This window comes from Plectropomus leopardus, chromosome 15 (genome assembly GCF_026936395.1).
Source record: "Plectropomus leopardus strain MGB_pleo_1.0 chromosome 15, ASM2693639v1, whole genome shotgun sequence".
Classification (NCBI taxonomy): Eukaryota; Metazoa; Chordata; class Actinopteri; order Perciformes; family Serranidae; genus Plectropomus; species Plectropomus leopardus.
In genome coordinates, this window is record NC_142190.1 from 23478248 (window position 1) to 23502487 (window position 24240).

The 24240-nt window shown below is 40.0% G+C and overlaps 1 protein-coding gene across 5 annotated transcripts in view; it reads right to left on the reverse strand.

Annotated features, from left to right (window-relative positions):
- Positions 1 to 24240, reverse strand: part of nrg2a (neuregulin 2a) — a 95143-nt gene that overhangs the window by 26367 nt on the left and 44536 nt on the right. The gene's annotated exons all lie outside the window — the stretch shown is intronic.

A 24240-nucleotide genomic window follows, 5' to 3' on the forward strand; every position in this document is an offset into this window, starting at 1 on the left:
AGAAATTAAAACTCTGGAATAAAATGTGAATGCTTTTAGTCCTATTTAGAACATGAAGTACTGATGCACTTCAGCCTCTTGTGGCTGAAATGAGTACTACAACAACAAATACCTAGAAAAATGATCTAACAAAAATAAATAAATAAAAAATTTCACCTGCCAAAAGTTTGTTTTTTCCCCATTTTTACTGATGAATAAAATTGTGATTAAAAAAAATGATGCTGGCAAAACTTTTTTTAAAGGGAATTCAGAAAGATTATCCTGGGAAACCTTTTTTTTCCTATTCTGAAGACATAGACACAGAGGAGAAACACTTTAGATCAGACATAGAAAATGGATCCTCTTTTTTTTCTTACTTGCCCGTGAGGGCTTCCGCGCTGGATGTTTAATTAAAAAAATAATAATAATATAGAGGCAACATGATACATGAACATGCACAGGATTTTCATTTAATAGTGTTGTCTTTATCAGGGTGATAGTCTTACATCTCTAAGTATTCTCGGCTTTACTCATATTATACACTTGTATTTCCACGAGAACTCTTAGTTTTCCATCCACAAATGTAATTGTGCCTCTAAGCAGTGTTGACACTATCTCAAGAAGTTCTATGAGCAAAGATAAATATTTCCCTGACACAGCGTAGGAGTTGTTTACGCATTGACTCAGGTCCTTGGAATGGCCCAAAATGTCATGTATCTGCACCTAATCCCCCCTGACTGAATAGACACAATATGTCTGCTTAACCGGACGAAAGCGGGGACGTTTGAAGGAAGGCGAGTGCTGAGAGAGGTGTACAGTGGCAGGATCGGGCTTGAGGAGGGAGGAGTGCGCTTCGCATGTCAGATGTTGACACGTGATTGCAACTGTGTACCTGCTGTCAGACCCTATTAGTGCCTTGGCAAAATGTGACAGTTTGTTGGTAGGAATACAGAAGTTGTCCGATTGGAGGACCTTCTTTACACCTGCATCAGCAGCCTAATACTCGTGTCATGCAGAACGTTGTGGAAAGAAAGTGCACAAGGATTTTTACTCAACTGGGCCACTGGCTCTGACAAATAGTCGGCCGTTTGCCACCGGGACAAATTTCACAACTCCCATTTGTTACACAGTTGGAGAAGTCGGTTTGACACTCTCTCCTCTGGTTGGAGAAGTGCGCTGTGTCTTGTTCAGAAGCACACTTCTGGTTTAGCTAAAACAACAGAGGCTTATTCCCAAGCTAGTTAGCATAACAAAGCAAACAGATGACATCAGTTTGTGCTTCACTTGCCAGAATAACTGTGAAGAACAAGGTCAGCACTTAGCATATTCCAAACAAAATATTATTAATAAAACTAGAAATGTTGTGTTCATCTTTTTTTTTTGTAAATAACATTCATACTAAAATAGGATGTCTACTTCCTTTCAGTGTTGCTTTTGGCATGTTTTCAGGTAGCTGTCATGGTCTGGCAGATGTAAAGGTTTTTTTGTTTTTTTTTTAAGAACATCCATTCAAAAAACAAATCCAGTCATAAATCTGGTTTAATCTGATGAGACGTGTTGATATGAGTTGTGACTTCTAACTGACCTGTCATTATTGGAGTTAAAAAGGTCTATTTGTGTTATATAGTCATAAGCTGTCATGTTATTGGAGTTCCCTAAAGATGATGTGATGTTTCCAACATAATAGCACTCATCCACTGTCACCTTCAAAATTTTTCCAAGAACATTTCCAGCTTTGCCAGTTTATCAGAACTACCTCATCGTCACACCTGACCTCTCGCGCAGAGCGCTGGCGTGTAAAACGCCTCGTAAAAAAAGATCAGACGAAGCTGTCGGGGAGGAAGGAACCTCAAAACATTGTAAAAAAACAAAAAAAAAAACCTGCTACGCTGCAAGCCTTGTGCAGTCTTCAACTGTAAAAACATGCGACACATAAGGCGGCAAAACAAGCTGCGCAAATCTCTATCTGGGGCAGCAGCCCATCCCAGAAAGTGCTGGTGGAAAGGGAGGGGAACGTCCTGGACAGATCATCAGTCCTCTGCAGGGGCGGGCTAACACACAGACAATCATGCTCACACATAATCTCCAGTCCACCTGGTTTACATGTGGGTGGACGGGCTGTGGGTGGAAAACAGACGACCCGGAGAAAACCCACACAGGGAGGCGGAGAACATGTAAACTTCACACAGAAAGGATCAAGGCTGATAGTTGAACCCTGGACAAGTTTATTTGGCTACTGGTCACACCAAACCTGTTTCACTGTACTCTCACTTTTTCACTCAAGCTCATCATTTTCAGTCAGAAAGATAACTTAACGATAAACTGGCGCTTTTTGAAAATGCATTCTAGTTGAGATGATTATGTCCCCAAATTAGCTTATTGCAGAACGTCATAATGATACTTTGCTGTTACATGACCTAATGCTTAAGCTTTAATATATTCTAATAAACCACAAAAGTCAGAATATCTTTGACATGGTGGCTCCATGGGTGCTGATCTCTACATTAACTTTTCTGTGATTCACTGAATATTCAGTGTGCCACCAGCACTCTGTTGGCATGAAATTTGGGATTTAAATCATCTAGTACCACATTAAGGTACAATATTTTATTTTGCTATCATTTTTGACCTATAACCATGCTCTCTGAAAATTTGGTGTCCAAAGGAAGACTCCAGTTGGACACCAAATAATGTTAGCTCTTTTGCAAATGAATACCCCCGAAATATGATGTCATTGGTACGTTTTTAATTTTCTTCCGTTGCATGCCTGTCTCCTGACTCACTGTCAAAATACTGCAATTTGTATTTTTCATGGTCAGAATCACACAATATCTGCTGGTTAGATGCAACAACAATGTGTCCTCCACACTTACGTCTTTGCTATTGTTTGAGGCAGCGACTTCACCGGTCAGAGTACACCAACGTTGAACTCCACGCAATGCAAAGATGTGAATTTGCTTTGCAAGTGGAGGTGAATGTTTTATTCGCCCCTTGCGTGCATTGAATGGAAGCCAACAGCTGGCACACATTAGCTGATGTTAATTTTGTGCATGTTTAAGAGTGGCCTACAGAAAGACTTATTTGGATGATGTCATGTTGGTATACACATCAATATAGGATAAATATCTGCAGTCTGAGAAGAACCTTGGTTTAAGGACCAAACATCTGTAGCACCAGTCTTGTTTTATGTTTCCATCCAGCTGAACGCTCGCAGGTGGAGAGTCTCTCCTGGAGAACCACTTTCTTTACAGACATGATATATTGTAAGTATGTGAACCCATTCATTTGTAAATCTTCTCAACTGACATCTCAGACAAGATTCAGCAGCACTACAAACAATAAAGGTATTGCATGAGGGCTTTAGAGTCAGACTGGTGAAGAGTTCCCAGGTTCAGTCCCTGCAGGGGAAAAAAACCTCAACCTATGATGTTCTCCTGATAACAACCTCAGATAAATGCCAATGGTATCTATCAGCTTTACATACGTAGAAAGATTTTTAAGATAGTTTTCCCAGAACTTAGAAACATTCAGCTAACTGCTGCAGCTAGCTTTCAGTGGCACGTATCCCAATAAAAACAAAAACAATCCATTTGAGAGCATTTATTTGCCTGCAGTCACCAACTGACATCTAATCTATGACACTGCACAGTAAGTGTTCCCATTTTCTCCGCTCTTCCTTTTTTCTGCTATCCGCCCTTCTTTCCTTTGTGTCCTCCAATTACTCCCCCATAGCAGATATGCTTGTGTAACACAGAGGAGTGGGGGAAAGTCCTAGTTTTGGTAGGTCTCTTACAATTTTTTTGTAAAAAAAAAGGCTTAGAAATACTTAATTATACAACATACATACAGTAATAGGAAAATCACATTTTACAAGTTGCTGGAATAATAAAATGACAATCTGTAAACACAATTCAATAGAGTATCTATATCAAATACTGATGATATTTATCATATTTGTGGCTACGTCCAAACTTGAAGGCACCAGGAACTATCAACAAGTAGAGACTGATCTGTTGTGGATTAATACATCAAGTTGATTCACACACCCAGAGGCCAAAGAGGGGGAACTGCAACTAACCTGATGCACCAAGCATCTATAAATCACACTGCGTCCACCCTTTCCAGGTCTTATAATAAACTTGTAAAACTTGACAATTGTATGTAAAAACCCGCTGAGCAGCTGTAAAATGTTGGTGACCCTGAGATGTCATGGGCCTTTCTGTACTAGTGTCTGTTACTGCAGCCAGCAGTAGTATCACTCTGAATACCCACATCTTCATAAAAAATACTGTAACCAGCCCCTGTATCCGTTGTCACAAATGACCCAAGATAAACTTACAAAGTGCACGTGTCAGCATATAATTTTAAAAACATGTAAATGTTTGAATGTTGATGAATAAGCAGTTGCTTACTTTGATGGAATTTTAACGCCCCAAAGCTATGGAACACTTTACCTTTAGATACCAGAGGAGCGAGCTCACTAAATATTTTGAAAAGTAAGCCAAAAACACATCTATTCACTCAAACCATTAATTAGCTCTGACTTTCTAAAACTCTTCTTCTTACATGAAAACTCTTCATCTTACAGGCTGCTGCAATTCTTTTAAAATGTTGCATCTTACTTGATTTTATAATTTATAGTTTTATATCAGGATTTCAAGCACTTAATTATTGTTTTAAACTGTGAATGCTGAATTGCCTTGCTGGCCTGGTTTACGTTCATCCTGTCTGTTTTCATGTGAAGCATTCTTTGCTTATAATGCCCTTACTGTGAAGCACTTTGTGCAGCATTTCTTGTATGAAAGGTGCTATATAAATAAAGTGTATTATTATTATTATCATAATCATTATTATGATATTATTATTATTTCCATCATTAGATAACAGTGGTTTTTTTTCCATTATTGTGCCTTTATCCTTGAAATTATGATATATATATACTACTAATCTGCAACAGGAAATCTCTTTAGGAAGTCATGTGATGCCTTGGTTAACTTATTATATTTTTCACTACATCTGCAGCACAATCGATGTTTTTCATGGTTGTTTGGGCACTGACTCCACTTGGGTAAGTTCCGAGAAAAAAATGTGATCCACGTTAAGACTTTAAGGTGATTTAATTTTATCAACTTTTGACAAAATCCACAATCTTTCCCTAAACCTACCCAAGGTGCTTTTGTTGGCCTAAACATAATCACATAAACATAATCACATGCCAAAACTCGATTTCAGAGTTGTCCATCTTTGATTAGATCGCACACTATCCAAGTGCCTCCTAGAGTCTGGCATACAGTATATGATGTAAATGATGTGTTTCTACAATGAGCAATGTTTTGCAATACCAGTGAAGCTCATTCTGTTGCAAAATCCTTATTCAGAAACAATATTGTGCAATAAATTCAATGAAAGGCCATTTACTGGCTGAAAGACTAATTTGTGTATTTAAAATAGTGGTGAAAACTTTAAATTCGTACAAATTGTGTTCTCCTTCTCACTTTCCCTCTGATATTTTGACATGAAAAAGCTTGAGTCATGATGACAAACAAGAGTTGACCCAGAGAGTTTCATTTGGCCCAACGACATCAGTCTGACAATTTAACATGACAAACCAGAATGTTTGAAATTAGTGTAAGATATCACCGGTAGTCGTCTTCTCAGTTATTGGAAAACCCATACAAGGAGAGGTCCATACAGACTGTGTCCTCAGCGATGAAACAAGACAACTTTTTTTTTCCTGAGGTGATCTGGTTCAGCCAATACAGTGTTTACTCAGGCTGCACCACATGTTTACTCCAGATTAAAACTAATGACAGAGCCAAAAAATTTATTGACATGGTTAGAGATACAAATACAAACAACAGAGGAGCGTCTCATTTAGGGGCTTATGATGTGGATGAAAAATTAAATTTAACTTATTGTGCATTTTTATTACGGCTTACAGAATAACTTTTGGCCAGACTTTGAGGGAATATGTTTGCTCTGTGTAGACTGATGGTGATATACCGACTGAATATGATGTAACACTTCGATGTTGTTTCTGAGGGAACCTGGTTTAGATACATAACCACTGACGGCAATCTCAAAGAGGCTATATTTTGAACTATTTTCTTTCCTTTTATTTTGTTGCACTTGTTTTAAATGTTCAGTTCGTAGGATTTAGGGGCATCTATTGGCAAAAACTGTATACAACATTCATAAATATGCTTTCATATGTTTATAATCACCTGATATTAAGAATCCTTGTGCTTTGTTACCTTAGAATAAGACATTCATATCTACAAATGGAAAGAGTCCTCGTCCATGTTGTTCTACGGTAACCCAGAATGGACAAACACTGGCTCTCAATACAGACATAGGTGTTTTCGTGTCAGCCTCTGGAGTTCTCCTACATGCTTGGCAAACTGGAGAAGTTTCAGTTCTGCTAACTTGCAGAGCGGCTACATGCCACTAAATCCTACACACTGGGCCTTTAAATGTTTAATTGCATTAACTGTTCTCTAAGGAGGATTCTGTTTTTGTGATTTAAATCTCCACAAAGTATTGTGCAAACACATATGTTATATGCTTCTCGGCTTTGGCATTATATTGCTCTATCCAAAACGAACAGTGTTGAATGGCTGATGTTAAATGACTCATTTGTAATCATATAGTGAGGCTGCTGTGAACAGACCACAGCAATTTCTATTGACAGTTGTTATAATAACATGTGTAGTGAATGCTGTGCGTGTTGATCATTGCCATGAAGAGCAGCTGTTGGGCCGGGTTAAAGTGGCAGTGATTCTTGCATTTGTCTAATAAAACATTGTACTGTCATGCATCAGTAACATATAGCCTCCCAGAAGCCACAGTGTACAGTAATTTAAACAATTTGTTTTACGAAAAATCAAGACGCACGTTCTGTCACTTGAGCGCTCCTCTGTTCCACCTGCTCCAGTTACTCCTGTCAACTCAAAGACTGTTTTCTCTGTATGGTGTTTGAAGTGATAATTAAAGCAAGGACAACAGTGGGCAGCACTATTAACAAAAATAGCTTATCTGGAAGTTAACAGTTTTGTTCCAACTTCCCTTTTGTGTTTTTTTTATCGGTTGTCATCGTCTTTCCAGAGACTTTTATCTGCATCTATCCCCAGGAGGCGAGACGATAATGGGGAGGCTAAAAATGGTTGATAAAAGAGAGACCTTAGCCTGATCATAGCAATCTGGATGTTTCACACTTGTCTTGCGTTACAGTGCAAATGTATTCAATCACTGCAGGCAGATTCGAGTCATGGCCAGAATGATATCAAACTCCGTTAAAATCTTTACATGTCACAGAGAATCCATAAATATCACGCCACACAATCCCCCATGTCACAGAGGGGACTAAAGTTCAGGTGTACTCGTCAAGGTTGACTCTGCTTTCCTGGCTGGATGTCGAAGACACATTCCTTTAACCCATGGAGGACATCAGCTGCTAAACGGAGTTCATTTATCTGCACTTATGTGGCCAAAGTTTAGTTAAGTTCGATTTTTTTTCAAAGCCGGGTTTCAACTTTCCTCCATGCTGTAGCCCAGGGGCTGAATCTGAGTCTGAGTTGAAGAGGGGTTTCCTCTAGGTTAGTGAGAGCCACAGTGTTTAGCCATCAGCCCCTTGCCACTGACTTTGATTAATCCTTCATGGCCCAAGAACTGAAAAGAAAAGCTGGGGGTGCAGGCAGGACCATCTGGAAACCTTCATAAACATGCCTGTCTTTCCACGCTCTCCAAAGGATTCTAGGAAAATCGTAAAAATGAAAAGAGAGGTCCCCATTGCACAGTTTTTTTTCTCCTCTTGAGGCACCCTGTGTGCATATGCAGCAAACAGAAAAGCGCTCACACCGAATCCTAGCCCTCGTGCTGCACCTCACAACCCAGCCCCAAAACGCTGAATCGTGTAACGAAATACATTTTCAATAGGCCTGTCTATGGTGCGGACTTATACTCATGTCCCCCTAATTTATGACAAATGCTGATAATTTAACGCAGCTTGGCTTAATCTTTTTCACTTCTGCAATTGAACAGAAAGCCATCGCAAAACACGAGACAGAATCTGATTCTACGCGGGGAGAAAGCCAAGGCAGTTATTCAAGCCACAGCGGATCGGTTCCATCTGGACTCTGTTATGGCTTTGTGTTTTCACTCTTAAAAGCAATGTTATCAGGATAAAAAGTATAAATTATGTAGCCTATTTGGGAGTATGTCAGCGAGCGGGAACAGTGTGCAGACTGAGTCCGTCTGCCAGTGCTACATGTCTGCAGTGAAGCAAGGAAGATAACGGGACATGCAGGTCCAAAAGATAAAATCCATTTCTAACATAAATGTCCAGTGTGAAGGATTTATGGGAATATACTGGCGGAAATGGAATATAATATAATAAGTATTTGATTTAGTCTATAATTCATGGATGCATTCAGAGACCTGGATACAGCATTCAAGGCATTCCCATTCATTTCTATGAAAGTTGCGATGTGACGTGGGGAGCCAAAAAAACTCTGCAATGAGAAATGACCTAAATGACCTGCACAGCCTCCTCATCACTGGGCCCAGAGAGCCAGCACACTTCCGCCAGCCGAGCTGGTTTTGCGCTTCCAGTTTAGTGCTCCACCATCTTGAATGGGGATAAAATGAGTCAATCGGGCTGCTCTTTTAGACTTCCCAAATGTTATCGGACCGAATGGGTTAATACTTTGAAACATGAGTTAATTGGCTTGATTTCTTTCAAAAAACAGGAGGAAGTTCCAAGCTATGAGGTACAAGAAAATTATCTGAAATTCACAAAAAAAAAAAAAAAACAAGACAATGAAAAAGGTAAAAACATATAGATCAAATAGTTAAGAATAATTGCAATAATAACTAGTATAAATAAAGTTTTCTGGCATTTTCCATATTTTTGAATTATGAATAACTTCTAATAATTTCTCAATTTCTCTCTCTTTCTCTCTTTTAAAAGTACTCTTTGTGTCATTTTCTTGTCATCTTAGTTACTTTGCAGTTTGTGGGGCAAGTTGCTTATTGCCTTTCAAGCCATGTTTTCAAAATAAATCAGTTTGCTCAGGTTTCAAAGGTTTATGTGGAAGATGTCTTAACGCAACACAAGAAAAATGATGTTGTTCCTTGGGGCATGTCTCAACAATGAAACTAGTCATTTTGTGACTCCCTTTGAACAATGAAATCAGCCAGTTCGTGGGGGTTGTGGCGCTCAAAAAAACGTATTTTTTACACTGATTTACAGATGTCTTTTTATCAATATAAGTCAATGAGAAAGTCTTTCCTAGACCCAATGCCATCATGTCACGGTCTTGAGTTTTAATTCCACTATTTGGCTAGTAAGAAAATTGGCTTCAAAGACTAGCACACTTCCTCCTCCTCCAAAACCTCCTGAATGTCTGGATCTTAAGATATCGGAGAAAAAAGGTGAGCCAACATTAGCAGGTGCTAGGCTTGCGGCCCTTCTCTGACATGCCAAACAGCATGAGAGAAACACTGAGTTATACTGTGAAACTGCGTTATTCAGTGTTTTTACCAGTTCTTATCATGTAATCCATTTGTTTTAGACAGGAGGAGACCTTCGTGGATAATTCTACTTCCAGAAAAAACAACAACAAACACTGAAGGAATTCTAACCGGGAAAAGTTTCAGCTGGTTGCAATCTGCAATCCTTACCACAAGATGGCACCAAATCCCTCTAAGATCTTGAATTAATCAGTCATGTAAATGTGTAATTGTACTTCAAATGTAACTTTGTATGGCCTCAGATACATGTTAACATTTTAGTCAAACATATACTTGTCCAAAACAAATTTAACAAATAAATACATAAATTAAACAAAGTGCCAGCTAGGCAGCAGTGTGTCAACAGGTGGCACCAAACTGCAGTACCTCACAGGACCTTTTACTTTTCTTTTGCTCGATAACGTAAATCATCACGATTCAAACAAGGAGAAAAATTAAACTCATGCCATAACAAATGGGTTGGATGGGAAAGTGATAAATGTCTTAAGTATAGACCCTTCGGGAGACAAATAAAGAGGACGGTATCTGTAATAGCTCTGCCACCCAGACACGCTTTTCCACAAGTCAGTTTTATGTACCAGGAAAAAAGCTTGGAGCACCCCACCCCCCTCCCTCCCCTCACCTCCCCGTCTCTTGGCAGGGAATGTCTGACATGTCTCCTGTTACAGCTGGGACCAAGATCTTTTATCTCTATACTAGAGGCTAATTCATATTGCATGCATTCTTGCTACACTTGTGTGGACTGCATTATGTTCCTTTCTGCAATATGCAAAACCGTCTGGTATGAATAAATAAGATAAACAGATAACGCCAAAAGTACAAAAGACCAAATTGGTTAGTGTGGTTTTGGTTCAATATGAAGTTGTTGACAGCTGGGCCCTGATGTGGTGAAAGAGGATGTGCAGTGGGGGTTAAGATGATGCATGCATGACAGAGACGGTGGTTTTTAGCTATTTATATTGTAGGAGTGGTGGTATTGAATGGTGGTATTATAGCTCTATAGAAAATAGAACCGGAGACAAATTACACCAATAACAGTGCAAGATAAAAGCCTGCACCTTGATTGCAGACACTGCATGTGCAGGACCTGGTGCATGCAAAATTGTGCTTTTCTATGAAGTGGAAGATCGTTTGAATGTAATGTAATAATAAATGGCAAACAACGCATGCATTCATTTTCAGATTTAGAACTGCAAAATATTTTCACAGGAGCTCAAGTCCAGACAAATGTAGCAGCAATGAAAAAACAGAGACAAATAAGGAAGGAAAAAAGAGATGGATACAGGAGTAACGCAGGGAAGAGAAGGGTTGTGAAAAGAGGGTTTGTCGACAGGATCTTAAGTTGGAAAATATTTCAGCCTGCCAAAGCCAACAAAAAACAAGCATGCACCAACTTCCACACATACAGTAGACTGTCGGCACACCCAATCAGTGGCAATATCCAGCATCTGTGTCTTCAAGCATTTGAGATCAAAATGATCAAGAGAGATTTCATGTCAAATATCCAAAGAAGAATTAAATTACTGTTTACTGTAGGTAGGACACACGAAAGAATCCATTATGAATGAGGGTGCACTTAAAGGCTTTTTTTTTTCAATAGAAAATTATCCACACCTTCAGTATGAAACAGGAATGTTTAGAAATGAACAAAATGGAGCCTGCCAGGAACATTAATCTACCACCCACTCTTCAGCAACACTGCCACTGCCACAACCAGTGTGTCTTCTTTTATATTCTTGTCTCCTATTACCATTTTTCAGTCACATAGCTGATATGCCTGGTCTTGCCTGCCTCAATCGTCTCAGCACTGAAGTGAAATCAAAGAGCAGGCCCAGTGTGTGATTGCACAACAGCTGCTCATGCACTGTAAAGAGGCAAAGTGCACTTAGGAAGGGCAGGGTATGGTGCGGGCGCATAAACGGGTGCTGGTATGGCCGCTGGCGGGCACCAGAATGTGTGCAGTTGGCAACAAAGTGACACATGGTGTTTTCCGCGGCACGGTTCCAGACGGGGCTGTTTCCCTGCTCTGTCCTTTCAGGAGCAGCTCAGGCTCAGCGTGGTGTTGCCCACTGCTGTTGCTTCCTTGTTTTGAGTCTGAGGATGACTGTTGCTTTCAGTTTCCAACTCTGACCGGAGAAAGTCTTTTTTATTGCAGCCTTGTGCTTGCATCTATCTCAACTGTATGGCCACTGCAGTCACAGATGAGCAAGGTGAGGGGGTGCAGGAGGACACCTCTGCAGAAAACTTTCAGTGACACCTTCAAGCAGGGGATGTACACTCTGGTAAAATGGAAAATTTACCATGTTTCAGTACATATCCTCATCCACTTTAGAGTCACCGAACCTGGTGCTATCTTTTGTCTAAACTCATTCGTTAGACAGCAACATAAAGGTCAGAGAAGCAGATTTGGGGCTTGAAGTTGCCACATTTGAACATGAGGACCAGGATAATAATCTGTGAAAACGCTCTTCTGTTCTGCCACTGTCTGCTGCTGAAGTGAAAGTTAGCGACTTGTTGCTCTGCTGGAGCTGCTCAGGGACCAACAACAGGAGAAGTCTACATTTAAATCTGGAGAAAATGTATTATTTGAGGCACTATTTGAGTATTTATAACGGGGGGTATACTTCACTTCACACATAAAGTGACAGTAAATGCCCAGTCTGACGGATTCATGATTAGATGACAAATACATTTATTTTCATGAAGCTAGCCTGATTTTATGGAAGCCCATTTCTGTCAGTGTGATGAAAAAGATCTTGTGAGCCAAAAGAAACTTTCTCGAAATGATGACTAAGTATCCCAAAATAGTATTCGTGTCCCAAATAATGAGAATTTAAAAAAAAAGAAAATAAAGACATTTTCTCAAAATAATGACAAAGTATCTCAAACTAATGACTTTTCTTAAAATAATGACTTATCTCAAAACAATGACAATTTTTCACAAAGTAATGAATTAGTATTTTTTTCAGATTTTTTTTTCTCAAAATAATGCCTTACCTACAAATAATGATTTATCTCAATATAATGAGAAACTTCCTCCTATTATTTTGAGACATCAAGTCAATATTTTCAGAAGCTGTCTCATTATATCAAGATACTGACTTATTGTTTTAAGAAAGTTATTATTATTATTATAAATGTCAAAATTATATTATTTTGAAAAGGTTTCTATTTATAATCACCTTTATCCATCGAACTGGTGAAATGGGCTTCATTTGACTGAATTAAACTGTATACATTTAGTAGATTATAACCTGTATCTAAATATTATTTGATGACTATATTTTCTACATATAACAGGTTCTACAGGATCCCCTGGACAGATTTTCTGGGAAAGGCTCCTTTACATAAATTACGATGTTACATGCAGATTTATAAGTTGCCACTGTATAAATGTGTACTTCTGTGTACAACTCAGAAACATATACAGGATACAAGAGTGAGGACACTGGAGCAGCAAACAAATCTGGAAAAGACACAGAACAATTCTTTGGTATTGTCTGTGAGCAGAACAAACAGACAGAGAAGTTACCTCCAGAAAACCAGACTTTATCAATGGCCATAAATTGCCAAAAAGTTAAACAACGTATTAGTTTCACAAATCACTGTTCATAATCTACAATCTAACAAGACAAAACCTGAAGCATCCACATCTCTGCGTTGCCCTTCATCTTCAACAGCTGGCCCTCATTTCTGAGGAAAGGCAGACTTTGCAACCTTGTACCAGATACAGAAGACATATACCACCGCTCCATATTTGGGTCTTGTGCTCTCAGCTACAGTAGTGGCCAGCTGCTAGGACTAAAGGTTTCCTCTCTGCTTTTCCCCGAATGCCAGAAAGCACACAGTCTGCTTATGTGTGTGTGTGTGCCGCAGCACTCCTTCACTCGTATACACACACACCACCCACACTCACTGTATGTATGTCCTGAAAACAGGGCAACAGAGCACTGCTGTTTTGTTAGATGCTGCCGGCCCTTCTGTATACTAAAGGATGAGTTCACTGTGAGTGTATCGGTGATTAAAGGGAGGCCTATTCCATTAACACCTACACACTCTAAAGGAAATGGCTTCCTCTCCGTACCTCATACAGAATCCCCAGGATTCGACTTACTCACCCCGACAGACATGATATGATGAATACAGTTGCAAAATTGCCAACAAAAGGAAGCAGCATGATGGAGTAATGGGAGGTTTCGGATGAAAGACAGCTGTGACGACCAAACTATACGCTCCTGAGCTTTAAGTAATGGAATGGTAAGTATATGTTCCCCTTGTGCTCAAAGAAAACTTTAAAAAGTGTGAAGACACACAGGATTGCTCACGTCTAATTCTAAAAAAAAAAAAGCAAAGTAATAGGAGGAGCAGGGCTTTTGTTTGATGTCGGTGAACAATAGTTTACTCACAGCTCTCAGTGTTCTGGCTCTATTCACTTGACTTCCAAGAAACTGCTAATTATTACTTCCTAAGTACGAGCATGCTTGTATGACGCAATGAATCATTTTTAGGCAATAATTTTTTCTCCCTTTGAAAATATTAACAAACATGCTTGTTGGTTATTTGGCATGTCAAAGCAGCATCCTGCACAGTCACCCAACAGTTGGGGTCACCATTGGGGGAAAGACCACCAGGACAGCTGAGGGGGGCCTGAAAGGGAATCTTTTATAATGCTATTAAATGAAGTCTCAGATAAGTTTGGTCCCGGGTGCTGGAAGAGTTAACAAAGCCTCGCACACAGCAAAAACCTCATGTCACCTCCTGCTCACATCACTCAGCTTTTCAAGTGTAACAGCTGCTTCCTTCCACACACATAGCAATATCCTCACTCATTCACACTGAGGGCTTAACTGTCCCACATAACACAGCCAGATTACTGGATATCCTACCAAGTGAGATGCGTTTTGATTCTCAATAACTTAGTTGTTTTTGCAAAGATTTGATTGAGGGGCACCCACTTATCACGTTGGATCCACGGGATTAAAGAGAATTAAGAGAATGAGCCTAATGTAATGATGCTTTGAGAAACTTTCATTTTATTTAATATCTTTTTTTTTTTTTACAGCCATTTTTCTCTGATTCGGATAATGATAGAATTAAGCAGCTGCCTCTTCTCCAACACATTAGCACATACAAAGCCAATAACTCAAACCATGCATAGCACTTGTCAAAAAGCAATGAATTACTGACATATTAAGGAGTTGATTTATGGTTTTAGGTCATCAATCTAACATTACTTATCTTAGCTGTTGCTAAATCAGAAGGAACACCTGAAAACTGATATAAGCTAAGAAAACATGGAAGTGTTACTTTCCTTACAAGTATTACAAGCATGCAACAACCTAGTTGAAGTGTCCTAACAAGTTGGTTGATATTCATTAAGAATTCCTCTTAAGGGGATAGTTCAGATTTTTTTGAAGTGGGGTTGTATGGTGTACTTGTCCATAGAAAGTATATTTTGTATAGTAGATGCCAGTGAGAATGTCCCCTGTTTGGAGGAGCAGGCAGAGTCTAACATGGAAGCTAATCTACCGCAGTGAAGGGGTCATCAGTAAAACATATTTAAGCCAGTTTTTAAAAAGTCCCACCAACAAAAATCTATATCAGTTTTAATGAATGCTACATTGGGAGTATTTTATCTTAATGACAGACAGTGATTTCCAACTGGAAAATGGGGTCATTATGTCACTCTCCTTTAAGCCAAACTTCATTGAGTGATTTTAAATGGCTGAACACTGGAGCTGCTGGTCTATGGCTGCCTCTATCAGTTATTTAATTTGTGTTATTGTGTGACTTTGGTGTTTGAAAGAGCTCGTTCAGATTCACCAAAGTCTCACAAAAACACAAACTACCTAACTGATCAAAGCAGTGGTAGACCAGAAGCTCCTGTGTTCAGCCAGACAAAATTACTATTTTTGTCAATGGAGTCTGGTGGTGTTGACATAGAATAGACGAGGACTTCCCTGGGCTGTCTGAGGCAACTTTAAAGCAGTGAAAATACTTCCAGTATAGCTTACACTTTAACTGATATTGATGTTTTTTGGTGGGAGTTCTATATAGGTGGCTAAAACACGTTTTAGTACTGAACCCCATCCACAGCAGCACATAGCTTAGCTTCCATGTTGGACTCCAGCCTGCGTCTCAAAACTGGGGGTGTGCTGACTGACATCTTCTGTAGGTAATACACTGACTCTGGATAAAGACTCCATACAACCCTACTTTAAAAAATCTGAACTATCCCTTTAATTCATCATTCCTTTGGATGATATTCAAAGTGTAACGTTAAAGTCCTCCTCAGCCCTGCCCTGTACGTATACACTGAACCCATCTGTGCTTTAATGGCTCAGTGATGCTGCACAATGCATGCTTACGATGCTGTGGGTGTTCATCCGCTCGTGACATAAACTCTTCCATCTACTCTGGATCTTCCCACTGTGCCGGATGCTGCCCACTAATACAAAAAGGCCCCAACAATAAACAAAAACAAAACGTGGTGTGGGCGAAGTGACGATTTTGTGACTGCCTCGAGAACTAAACATTAATGTGGGTGAGGATCAAAACAAGGTCTGAACTCTGACACGCTGCAGCTGCCATGAGGGTAAGACGTCATGTCGGAGGGGATGACAAACACTCTTGTTTGAGGCGATGACATTTTTAACTTGGACTGTGAAAATGATTAATTAATTGAATATGAAACATTTGGTTTTCTGTGGTCATTTGCTTAGATATTAAAGTTTGACCTTTACCACGCGGTTATTTTCAACTTTTTAATTTTTTGTTTGTGCTGTGGAAAGCTGGCGTAAATAAAAACACTTACGAGAAATAACAACATAGATTCTAATTCCTATATCTAGGATAACATCTTTTGTAAATTTACCTCCAGGCTGTTATGAATACCATGCAGAACTTTGTGGTAATGAAGGTTACTGCAACTTATTAAGATGCTTTGTTGTTTGCTTCCAAATGGCAAAGATCAGCAACAATTCTTTGCATCGTAGTTAATCTTAAATGGCACACATTTAGCAGCACAACCACTGTGTCTATGCATGGCAAAATCTAACAAGATGATCTTACTTAAAATCAACGTGGAAACCACGTGGAAATTCTTTGTATTTTTCCTCATTTATTTGCTCAATTCCCTAAAATTCTCTTTTTATCTCCCATTTTTAAGTAAATTTTCAGGTCATTTTTTGTTACCTTTTAGTGTTTTTTTTTTTCTTTTCTCCAATTTGTGGGACATTTCAAGCCAGGTTGCTGACTGCCTTTTCCCCTGTGTTTTTGACAGATACCAAACCAATTTTCTCAGGCTTCAAAGTTTTAAATGCTTGTGAAAGGCATCAGATCACAGCACAAGAAATCTGATATCTATCTAGGTTTCAAAGGGTTAAGCAAATAACTGACTTTCAAGTAAACTTAACAATAAGTTATAAAGTAAATATCTTATAAATTTATTAGTTATATTTGCTTACATTTTTCAAGGCAATTGAAAATCAACTGGTCAGATTTTATAGTGTGCTAACAATTGGTTTGCATGCCATGTGAGTTTTTTTGATTACAACATCCTGTTTACTCCACAGAGCACACACTGGATCTTGATTTTGTGGTCTAACCAGCCAACTGTCAAGACCCCGAGATTCTGGTGCAATCAGTGGCCACCTCGGAGGAATGCCTGTCCAGACCCCAGGACTGAGGATAATTTTTGAAAAAGTGGGCATGACTAATAGCACAGCAGCTTAATCCACAGGACCCGACGAGCTGTTCTCCAGTGGCCTGTAAATACACAACGCTTGGCAGATGTGAAGACCTGTTCCTCTCAGACATGGCCGCTGCTGCTTACCCACACCAATCAATAGAATTGACTGGCGTACAGATACTCCACATTCAGCCACAACTAACATCCTTTAGCGTCATTACACATAAGTTTATCTCTCGCTTGCGTAGTAAGAGTGTGTGTGTGTTTTGTTTTTACTACGCAGACTGAAAGGAGACATAGAAGGACTGGAGGAAGTTGTTGTTTATCTTGTTCAAAGTATTACTTACTGTAAGACTTCACTTACGTAGAACAGATATGACAAATTACTGGAAGAGAAAAAGCTGTAGGAGTTTTTTGTTTGGTGTTTATTTTTGTAAGATAAGACTCTCTGTAACATTTACTATTAATTTAAAAATTATGGCTTTCCACTCCAAGGCTAAAAGGTTTCTGAGTAACACTGTATAAAACATGAGTCAAAGTCTCATCTGTTGATGCTTTCTTTCCTGTGTGTCCCCGACTGTCTTCTACACTGCATGTAATAGGAATAAACCTAACTGTAGGACATTAAACAGGATGTCACCTGTCTAAAATGAGACAATAAGGCCTCTAAAAGCTTTGTTTTTCGCTAAAATTATACTTTAAAAAATGATTACAGTATAAACTGACTGATTTAAATGATCATAACAATAAAATCCATCTTTTACACAAGATGCCTGGAGTGTAAAACATCTGTTTTAACAACTGAGCTTTGTTTTAAATACATGGACTCTTTGCAGCTGTATGTGCAGCACAATTTTATGAAATTTTTAGTAACTGCCAATTGATGAGTTTACTGCTTACTAAAAGCTCAAAATGTTCTGATTCTTCATCACTTTCAGATGTTTGTCTGTTGTTTGTCTGGTTTTCTGGCATACTCTCCACAGCGCAACACTGTGGTGCCAAATCACTGCCAATCACAATCACGCTTTTACTCTTTAAAGGTACTGTAGGCATCAACAAATAACTTTTAATTAAGAAATATGTATGAAGGATGAGCAATAAACTTACATGAGACAGTGAATTAAAGCTTCCTGCAGTGGTCAAAGTCAGCATGTTTGGGATGTAAATGAACAAACTTAAAGGGACAGATCACGTCAAAATCAAAAATGCACATTTCTTCTTTTACTTCTGGTTCAATTTATCAATGTAGATTAGTTTGGTGTGAGTTGCTGAGTGTAAGAGATATTGTCTGTAGGATGTCTGACCTCTCTCGCATACAATGGAACTAGATGGCAATCTGCTTGCGGTGCTCAAAGTGCCAAAAAATACATCTGTAAAAGGATGTCTTTCTCTGGAATTTATTAACCGTTCACTCAAGATATTCCACAGACCTTGCTGTAAGTGGTTTAATGTAGGAACTTTCCTTCTACCACGCCGTATCACCGTGCAAAAGGAAGCTTGCATCTTCTGATGGACGGGCGGCTCATGCTCATGACAGCGTGAGATGTAAACATTGATGGCGTCCTTCTCGGCTGAGCTGTAATGTTAGCTAGCTCAGCAGTGCTAGGTGAGCGAGCAGTAGACCCCAAAATAGTTCCTTGATGAAACTGCTCAAAACAAGGTCTGAGGAATATCTTGAGTATCTGGGTCATGATTTCTGGAAAGAGACATTGGTATCTCCAACACTCACCAACTCACACAAATGCAATCTAGACTGATAAAAAGAACTACAGGTAAGAGACAAAATATGTATTTTTGATTTTGAGGTGAACTGTACCTTTAAGAAAATTACACTTGAAGCAAATTTCCAACCATGCTATGCGTGACTGAGATGCAACACCTTGTTAAGCCTATATTTCAGCAAACTGAGCATACCATCAAGTTGATGCTAAAGTCTTATTTTGTCAACTAGATTTTAAAAGTTGTGTCATTTCAAGTTAGTTAAGCATAAGTATTGTGACAGGGGTGACTGTGCTTGGCTTCAGCATAGGGAATAAAAACACGTAAAGGTGTGCACATGTGTGCGTGTGTGTATATGTGTGCGTGTGTGTGGGCCTGCGTGCATGCATGCGCGAAATTGTTGCTGGTGGGCCCCAGCATGACTGCTGAGGTTGGAGCAATCATATGTTCAGCTGTGATTTCCATCAACACATTCCTGGACGCTCACACACTCTCTCAGCGGAGCTGCGTGCAGCACCCCCCAAGGATGTGACCTGCAGCCTGCAGACACATGGCTGCCTCACAAGCGCTTATCACAACACAGCAGCCTGTAGGATAATGGGAGGCCTTAATCTGAAGCCACGTGGAGCCAAGCAAACTTTGACTAGTGTTGCTCCTTCACACTGGCCTTATAGAAAACAGTCGATGATATACTACACCGTTCTGCAGAGGGCCAGCAGGTCTTACCATGCCAGACTGATTACAGGGTAGAGGTCAGACCAAATGGACAACAAATGGTCCCTGGTCCTCTACACTGGGGGTTGGGTCTAAGGCTGGAAACAACACTCTGTAAAAGGCAGCAATTGTTACAGAAACTGCAAAAAGGACATACGATAGTCCAGACCACCAGGAGACACACACTCACACATGCTGGACGCTCTCATGCATTCTGTCACAATGCTGAAGTTGGCAAAACACAAACAATAAAACAGGGAGGGAAAGTCTTTTCTGGATTCAGAAAAGAATGTCAAAATTGCTTTACTGATTAATATCATGTTTCCAATGCAGCCACGGAGGAGAGAGTATGAAAATGAGTCTGAAACACTGATAACTAGCAACTTAAACTCAGCAGAACATCCAACCATCTGTGCTGAATAATTGCACAGTAACTGGCACTCAGTCAGCTGACAGTGTGTGTTTCTCTTCTGCTGGTCAAACAAAAAGACACAAGTAAAATCCCCGCACGGGTCCAATCATTCAACGTTACTCGCGGACTGCATGGCTGGCAAGAAGCCAAAATGTACTGCGTGCTATAAAATGAACACGGGGTTCACTTTGAGTCCAGGTTCAGCCTTGAACACTGGTTATTTTTTCCTTGCCCAAGGCAATTTTGCACACCATGCTCCACGTCCCGGGCTGCAGAGTTACAAGGGTGCTGCATTTGTCTTGCTACACAAATATTGATATGGGTTGGCTGGGCTGAGTAATGACCAGCTGTTATGTGCAGTATCAATAATAAGGGGGGTTATATGTTCTTTGCATTCTACAACAAGTGGCGGTGTTCCTTCCCCCTCTACTCCTTTACGTGACACATTTTGCACTAAGTGGATCTATCACTGTTTGTTTAAGGAATGTTTAGGCAACTCCTTTTCAATCACACCTCAGGGCCACGTGTCAGGTTTGCCTGGCACTCCTAGTGTAATTGATGCTATGCATATCAACTCAAAATACATTTAAACTCGTTGTTTTGCTGCATTTGGTATGGCAATATTGTCATATGCAAACTATTCACTGAAATTATAGCAATGCAGAAACATTCCCTGTTCTCTCAGAAAAATATACATATTAATAAATTATGAAAATTATTTAAAAGCTACTTCCACTCTCCACCTTCACACAAACACAAGTCATCTCAAATCAGTGACCGGTACAGTGCAGGAGTCTGTGTGAGCCGCTGAGCTTGTGGTGGCCTGTGTTCACCATGTGGTGGAGCTGAGTGATGGTTTCCCAAATTCAGCCTTAACCAGAACGTACAGCAGGCAGGCACAGCCATGTGCTATGTTTGCTCTCGCCGTGAGGGTTAGAACGATGCTTTGACTTTATTACCCACGATCGTCAGCTTTCACTTTCTGTCCGTGAAGTCAGTACGAAAGCTAACATTTCTAATAACTGCGTTTTCCTCAGAGATTTTGCAAGAGCAGGTCGGAGCTGTGTTAGCATGCTTGGTGCAACACAGGTGGAAAAAGCTCATGCTATAGCACCTGACATCAGATACAGTAGGTAGCTCGGACAAAGCTAGCAAACTGCTTTCTAAAATGGGTGTGAAAGTCTCCTCTGCAACACAGCAGGCTTTTGTCTTCCTCCTCTTCATACTTTTCTGTCTCTCTCTCACTGTCTTTAGCTGTATCCCCCCTCTCGTTCTCTGCCCTGATGTCTTTGTCTGCTTCCTGTCATGCATTCCCTCATTTTGTACCCCCCCATATTTATTCACGCTTTCTTCTTTTCTTTTTTTTTGCTCTCTCTGTCCATCTACATCTGCACCCCTCCCCTTGCTCTCCCTCCCTAGAAGGCACACATACACAGATAATACTGCGGCTACATGCTGCTTCGGCAACATACTGCAGCAGGCAAGCATACTCCACTGCAGCCGTTTAACACAATAGCCATTTCTCTTATGACCTTAGGATGAAAAGCAGCTCTCTGCATCAAAAAGCAAGCACATTTAACTCAAACAGGTATCTTTAAATGCAACCTCATAGGCAGAGAAGGCCCTTTATTGTCACAAACATTCTCTGCAAGCGCCATGTGTCTTTTTTGCCTCAACATGTGCTGATTTCAGCTCTTCATCAGCATATGACAATCACAGCACCGTGCACTGTTTGCCGCCGTTTCCTTTTATTGACGTATGTAGTTCCTGAGAAGCCCTCCCCCTGCCTATGGACATACCACCCCTGATTCGCCCTGTCTTGCCTTCTCCCCTGAAGCATGACGGAACTAGGCGTGCTGTTGTAACACAATGGGACTTCTTTTTTTTTATTGAACAGTGAACAGACACATTCGTACATACACAAACAAAAACACACGGAGACAGGCATCTGATGATCACGGCACATGATAGGACACACAATGATGCCATTGTATTCAGGAGTGATTTAAGGAGACGTCAGCGCTGACAGACGGCCACACACAAAAATGTGAAGACGTGTCTGAAATTCAAGGGAAGGGGCACGCATATTCACTGTTTTAAGCTTTTTTTCCCCACTCTGTTTTAACTGTGAGTACCCCGTTCATCAAAGCTGCCTCACGTTTTGCAGCAGATGCAGGGATATCATGTTTTAACCAGTGTGTGCTCTAAGTAAAAACACTGTCTGCTGTACCGTATCATTGCTCAGTCATGTTTTATCCATTGTGGCTACTGTAGGTCTCAGCCCACTTGTTCACTGCTTTGTAATATTATATTTTCTTTGATATCGTTGAATTACAAGCACTTTTGCCTGCTAAGATCATCATATAGAGTTTCACGGGACACCAGTCACATGTTCATAAGCCTTCATTAAACACTCAGGCAAACAGGTGCTACCACCAGGGATTCCCCCGACCTTTGCAGGATGTACAGCATGATTTAACCTATTTTCCTTAATTGCCATTAAACATAATTCTTACTCAGTGATTACCGTTTAATTTTTCATAATGTTAGCACCGCATGTCTGGGGCTTTGGATCTTGCATCACTGACCCTTTAAATATTACACGCTCATGAGTAAAGAGGAATATATCATTACCCTGGAATAAAGCCAGGTGTCATAACAAGCGTACAGTATACTGTAAGTTACACGATCCGGCTATAAAACTCAACTGAAGCTTTTTAGATGTCAGAAAATAAAAAAAGAGGCAATGTGACGCCCCATTTAAATACAAGATGGATGACTTCTTTTCTGCACAATTGTTTGCTGGAAATCAAACTTGCATGTTGGAACCACTGAGAATCTCTGTGTTTTCAAACACAATGGGGCCTTTCTTTATCTGAAAAGAGCTGCTACTCTAATAATGCAGCTCAGCTTAAGTCTGCTAACTGTAAACAATAGCGCTAAAAGGTGGCCTTGACAAATATAAAGAGAGAAGGGGGAGTGATTATAGTGCCTGAATGTGAATACAAGTACACCGACGGATGGCTTAAGTCTAGTCCCTTCACTTTTCCTTACTAACTTCACCTCTCATGCCAGTGTGGGACGTCAGAGATCATCCTGCTGTCAAGGTCAGCAATGAGAATGAGAGTATCTCCTATCTGGTGTGATTATTTTCCAGTCAACCCAGTCGCTAGAATAAGTGTTGGCACTATGGAAATTGTCATAAGTTTCATATGTAGTGGGTATGTTAGACCTCACGTTTCCTTTGTTTACATTTTTTAATTGTACGTTTTGACAGCATGTAGATTTAGGTACAAAACCCATTTAGTTAGAGTTGGAAAAATATGTTGGTTCAAAATACCCAGTTCGGATGCTACAAACATGGCTAGAAATGTCGTATACTCTTGTTAAAGTATATCCACATTTTTTGCTATGAACCAATCTGCAAATGTCAATGCTTGTCATTCAAAATACCTGCTGGTGTTGCTACAAACTACAGCTGGAAATGTCCCAAACTCAAATAAAAAAAATATTGCCACAAACATGGCTGGAAATATCCTAGCCTGTCGTTAAAAAATAACCGCGCTTGTTGCTATAAACACAAATGAAAATGTCCTAAATTCTCCTTAAAATATGCCTGCTTTGTTGCTACCAGCATGGGTGGAAATGTCCCAAACTCCCGTTAAAAAACATCTACTTTTGTCAGTCCTAACACGGCTGGAAATAACCTGGCCTGTCATTAAAAAATACCCCTTTTGTTGTTGGCAAACATTGGTCTGCTGCTGTTTGTTACTTGGCAGCCACCTCACCTAAGTGTTATGTCCACCATCCCTTCCTCCTCCTGACGAGAAACTCAGCCCATATACATAAAATCTGAATGTCCTATGTATAAAAAGTACAAATGTAACATACCCATGGTTTGCAGAAATGCTCAATGCCCACATTTTATTCTGGTGACTGGGCTGTTCTGGTTCTCCAAAAGCAGAGTTAAACTACAATAGTATGGATATGCTGTCATGTATGTTAAGTTTGATTAAAAAAAACCCTGCATTGACTCTGCTCAGCATCACAGCCCCTTGTCTGCACAGCATCAAAGTCCTGAGACATTACTAAGCGGTCTTTATCCAGGTGAACAACCCATTTCTGACTCACTCGTGCCAGACATCCTGCTTTATAGTTCTCTGACAGTCCAGAACCAGATATCATCAAGTCTCCC